This window comes from Triticum dicoccoides, chromosome 4A (genome assembly GCF_002162155.2).
Source record: "Triticum dicoccoides isolate Atlit2015 ecotype Zavitan chromosome 4A, WEW_v2.0, whole genome shotgun sequence".
NCBI lineage: Eukaryota > Viridiplantae > Streptophyta > Magnoliopsida > Poales > Poaceae > Triticum > Triticum dicoccoides.
The window spans coordinates 727102590-727108559 of record NC_041386.1 but is presented as its reverse complement, the minus strand read 5'-3'; positions in this window follow the sequence as shown (position 1 = coordinate 727108559).

Genomic DNA, 5970 nt, shown 5'->3' with positions numbered 1-5970 from the left:
CGTGCGCGGGTGCGGTGGCCAGAAGGAGCTATGCGCAAGGCCGGACACAGCCAAGCGAACGGCAGCAACAGCAAGCAAGCCTCGGCCTCGGTGGGCGATGAAGCCGACGTGCCGGTAAGAAGAAAATGAAAAAAAAATGGCAGAAACAGCAAAGGGCTAGCAACGACAAAGAGGAGAGATAGACGTTTTCAAACTTAGCTTCATTTTCAGATAATGGGTTATAATCTAGCAGTGCATTTTTCAGAGAATGGCTTAACGATCTGTATGTTTTATTTGCAGCTCCATTGTACTCCCTCTGTCCGAAAATATTTGTCGGAGAAATGGATGTATCTAGCCGTATTTTAGTTCTACATACATCCATATTTATCCATTGCTCCGACAAGTATTTTGGGACGGAGGGAGTATTACGTTACTATGTTCAGGAATTAGGATCACATATAAGTATTTGTGTGTATTTTTAGTATGTATGGATTAGTATTGCTATTGCATTGAATCTATTTATGCTTAGTCCGCCCTACCTCAAATTTTTCTCGTCCTCCGCCACTGCATATAACCCAAATAACTGTGTAGTACCAGGCAGTGGCAGAGCTACATCAAAATAGTTGGACAGAAAACGACTGCACATATCTTTTCAGAATTACAATAAGCCTTGCTACCTTATTAGACATAAGTCAGTGCTCAAAAATTATTTTAACTAGATCAGCAAATATATACAGCCTGTGCTAGCACGGCAAGGCGGTGACCCCTTGGCAGTGCCATGGACAGTGGCAAGGCGGTGACCCCTTAGCTGTGCGATGAATCATGCCGGCTAGCCGGTGGCCACTGTTGCGCAGCCTGGAATACTTCTGCTGCTGCTCGGCTTCTCCTTATCGCACATAACTAGCGCTCCATGATTATCGTCGTGTGAACCTCCCACACTAAATCAAGCTTAAAGGAGATTAGGTGCTTTGGTGGCGTCTGCAAGTGGACTGGGCTTAATTATGGGCTACCGGTGCGTTTAAACCAATAATGAAGCTGGGAAACTCGCTCCCAGGGCGCTCTCTCCATGGCAAGCTTTGTTGGCCGTTCGATTTTAGTCAACCCGGTCTTTTTCCGTTCTTTTCCGTTCGATGGTCACTGCGTTTTGACTTGTGCGTTTGCACCGGACGGTAGATCTTGGCCAGCGGATGACCTGTGGGCTCGGGCCGAATTCCATTGGCTGGGTGCCAGCTTGTTGGGTGCGCGGGGCAGCCTGTCCTGCCGCGCCGCGTGCATGGGAGGAAGCCCGGGTCATGGGAGCTGCGCGCTGCTCCTCGCGTTTTGCGCCTGCGCTTGTGCTGTCCTCAAGACGGCTGGGCCAATGCTGGCCCCGGTCCTGCTCATCAGCTGCGGGGACTACATGTCTCATGTATAGGATATTTCCTCGTTACCTCGGTCAACTGCTCCTGGCGCGCTCCTCACGCGTTACCCGCGTCATGCGTCGTGCGGAGTTACTGCCTCATGCGTCAGCTGCAGAGGGGTGGGTCGACGCATGTGCACCCGGCTTGTGCACACGCGTTTGTACTAGAGCGATGACGTGTGGGCCGCCGCTGCTCTTGTCCCGCTCGTCGGCTGCTACTCCTGTGTCTAGTGCCCGTGTACGCCTTTCCTTTGCGCTGTGTTGAGTCTCGTCTGCATTTGGACTTTCGATGTTAGAACTCTCTTGATATTATTGTATCAGCATTTAGTTTGTTTTTTGTTATGCATGTAGCATAGTCTAGGAAGTAGCCAGTCTGGCGAAGATTCAGCAAAGGCGAGATGCCAACGGCAGCGTGAAGTTGCGGTGCTGCGCGTGGCGGCGGCGTGTGAGTGGCCAAGCACGTGGACGGGCTGAAGCGAGACCGGCTGGTTGGACAGATGAGTACGTTGGAGCCGAGAAGAATCCGTGTGCCAGGTCGTGTGGCCGTTGAGATAAGTTGTACGTCGGCTTGCATGTAGCTAGGTTAGTTAGTGCATGGATTAGTTGGGTTAGTGGCCGGTTGTGGCGCCCAAGTTAGTGCGTGAGTACATCGGTTACTGGTTAGTGTGACCGGGTGTGGCGGCTGGCTTGGCAAGTCAGCCAACCCCTTGTGTATATAAGCACTGATTTGAGTTAATGAAAAGTGGCAGTGGCAAGATGTAGCACTAGTGTTCACCAAGGAGCAGACCCTCTTGGCAAAGCAGAGGTTGTCTTCTCTTTGGTGTATGCGTGTGTGTGTGTGTGGAGTTTCACCATGAGCGTGTAGTGTGTGTTCTTGAGAGAAGTAGAGAGATGGAGGTTGAGTTGTGAGAGTCAGCTCGAGGAAGAAGAAGAGAGGCGCTGCGAGGAGGCGGCGCCAACATTCGAGAGAGAGGATGACTGCAGCTGCCTGATGCATGTGCTTGCGGGGCCTGGCTGACCGATGCATCGTGCGTGCCTCACCTCCATCTGCAGTTGGAAATAGAGATGGATTGGTGCCTACGACGTCCTGGTCGACGCTGCGGCCACCGCAGTCCGCGAGCCCGGGTGCACGGTGGCGCTCACGGACCTTCACCGTTGCCTCGATGCCTTCAGCGAGTGCTGCGACCGAGCCGAGGGCCTCGTCCAGGCGGTTGCCGCCAGCCTCAGCCCTGCCACCTCCCGCCGCCCTCGGCCCCGCCGCCTCCCGCCACGACCAGTTGTGCCACGCCGTGCGCATGGTCGACAAGGATCTCCGGGCTGACGAGGAGAACAAGATGGAAGAGGAGAAGCATCGCCCTCCAACCACGCCGCTGGTGGCCGAGGGCAAATAGCCCAATCGATCTACCTCTTCTCCTGTTGCGGTGATGTTCATCGTTCTTGTTTTTTCCATGTGATGTTCATTGTTCCTCTTATTTTCTTCGTTGATGTGCTAATCGTGTTAGTCATCTAGAAGATGAATGAAACTGTGACGGGAAAGGACAGATGGCTGGGATATATTGCCTCGCCGTGCCGCATGGTGGCCGAGATGTGGCAGCCCCATGCTCTATTCCGATGGGTTTCCTCTACTCGATGTTGCTGCTGCTTGAGGTTCGTCCTTCTCTGGTTCGCATGTTCTTCGCCGCTGCTTTGGATTCGTCGTGCTAATTTCCCATGTTTGCCTTTTCCTTCATGCGCAGTTTGGTACGGTTTCCTGTTGTCGCTTGCGTCGAGCCTTGGGTCCGTCTCTCGTTCTCATTGAGGTTAGTCCACTCCTCTTGTGTGTGTGCTGACGCTTGTTCTATGGTTCAGCCTACTTCTCTTGTCGCTGGCGCTTCTTCTTCTCATCGGTCCTGCTGCTTACCCCCAACCTCCTGCTTGCTGCCTCGGGTAAATAGGCCGTTCTGTTGCTTCTGTGACTGGCGAGTGTTCATTCCATGCATGTGTGTCATTTTGCTTTGATCGGTTGTTTTTTGTCGCTGCGTCATTCGAGTCATCGCAGGTTTTCTTCTTTCCTTTCTACTACATGTGTGCGTGTTTTACTTTCAGTATCTTCCGTGTCATGCTGTCTGCCGTGGAGATCTTTTAAATATCTGTATGTTGTGCTGATCGTGTAAATGTTCTGGATATGGTCGGGCGTTGTGTGTTGTTCGTTCTCGTTCTGCTTATATTTCGTGTATGCGTGTGAGCAGGATGTGTACACTTGTTTCCGTTGTTATACTTGTTTTGGAGGTCGTGCGCTCACTCTTTCTGTTGTACACAGAAGTATATTTGTCCAATTCTCAGGCTAATTTTTTTAAAGAAACCGCAGTTCATTACAACACCAATTATGGATATGGATCCCTCTTGCTGCACTGGATGAAGGACTGGATGTAATAAGAATTGCATGTGACAAACAGGTGCCTCCTCTATGTATAACTTTTTGCCAATATCATTGAATTTCTCCTGAGATCTCCTAGGCCTTTCCAAATGTATTTTAGTTCGGTGTTTGTATTAACTAGCAAAATATGGGATGCAAATGGAAAGAATTTGAGATGCATACACATGAAAGCACTAAAAGATTTGCTCAAAGCAAAGATGTCTAGCCGGGATACATATGGCAAGAACCTTCAGGGATCGACTTCTTTTCAGCTGCCATTGAGATATATACTTGCTCATAGGCCACTACTCATGAAGTTACTTCCTTTTAATTTTGATTTTGAAATATATGTGCCATAGGTCACAACTGATGAAGTTACTTCCTTTTGGTGAAGGTCTGAATATCATCATGATCTTGGCTGAGATTTTGATAGGATGCCAATTTAAGTATATTGAAGCTCTTCTTTAGGAGGCGGGGTCTGCTTTAGTTTCTTGCTATTTGCCTTTCTCTTAAAGTACTTGACTAGATGCATCTGACAATTTATAAACTAATAGTTTGGATGGTTCTACTTTTTAAATTTATAATTCTTAGGCTTTTCTCTTAAAAATAATGCGAGTTATTTTTTAGGGGAAAATAGATTTTGTTCACTTAATAGATCATGTTCGTTATAATCAGTGCTGCTGTATCAAAAAGTAGTGTCTCGTGCCGGGTAGCATATGTGTTGCTATTTCTCCATGTCTTTTTCACCTGAATAGATTGCCTTCCATCGAACAGGGCTACTGTTCTTGATCATAAGATCTGATATTGTTCTAATTTTACTAGATGAAGCTACAATGGTTAACATATGTAGTGCAGGTTATAGGTTTGTTATATTGAACATGGCTACTGTTCTAGATCATATGATCTTATATCCTATATGTGCAAATCAGGACTTTAGGCTACTGGAATGTCACTATTATTTAATTTAGGAAAAGTTGTTTGATCCGTTATCCAGGGCAGCATGAATTATATGTGATTCAACACCTTTATTAAGTTTCCCTTCTTTTAGCTTATTAGTTGCTACCTAAGATAGTACCAAGCATGATCTTTGAGTTGCCATCTACAACACCACGGAGTCATTTTATTAAGCTGGCATTAGTAATTTTGCATTTTACATGGTAAATGTCTAAGTTAAACGTTTGTCCAGTAGTACTAATGTTAAGTTTATAATATTGGCTCAGTCAATTATTGCCGTTTTCTTCTTGGGCGTACTTGAGAAGGCGTGGCTGCGAATGTAGGGACATGCCATGGCAGAGGTGCATGGTCGGCAGGAGTCGGGGAGGCATGAAGGTGGACATGTGGATGTTATCGTGGCATTGATACATTTCACTCCACCGATGTTGCATACCAAGGTGAGTGAATGCTATCGTGGCCTTAACGCCCTGTCTAATTCTTGCTTGAATTTTTTATTTTGTATGCTCGGATGTATGTTCAGTTCCCACATTGTTTTTCTCATGTGGAGTTGAAACCACATTTGGTTGGTCCAATAGCAAATAATGGTATGTTTGACTCTTAAATCATATTGCATATCGGTAGATGTTCATTGCTAGTCATTGGGTTGTGGTATGAAATGAAAGCTTTTATAGTCCGTGTCATCTATTCAGAATCAAGAAAATTTGGGCCTATAAAAAACAATCAGGTTGACACAGTAATTCTAATGAGACCAGAGACGGTAATTTTCCTGTGTTTTCCTCTTGTTAATTTGGAAACACCTTTGACAGGAAAATGTTCCCTCTTTTTTTGTCTAACCTGTCATAATTTTCTCTCTTGGGTCCATCTATATAAGAACCTTCTAAGTGGAAGTCAATTGGTGGAGTCTTAGTATGTTTTTTAAGTTCAATTGAAAAGTTTTTACGTGATATTTGAACTGAAACTTAACTATGGCATGACTGGTACTCCCCCCATAAAGAAATATTCGAGCATTTAGATCACTACTTTTAATATAATAGCGTTTAGATCATTTGAGACTCCTAGATAAGTGTAGATACTATTACCAGACCTTCTCCGTCTTCATTTTTAGTGCCTTCTTCGTTTTAGTCTCCATATACATGCATAGTAAATAATTTTGCTAGAGATGTCTATATAATTGTATTATGCATTGTTTTTCTGCTGTGTAAATAACACTTGCCTTGGCTATGGCAGTCGTGGTGCAGGATTC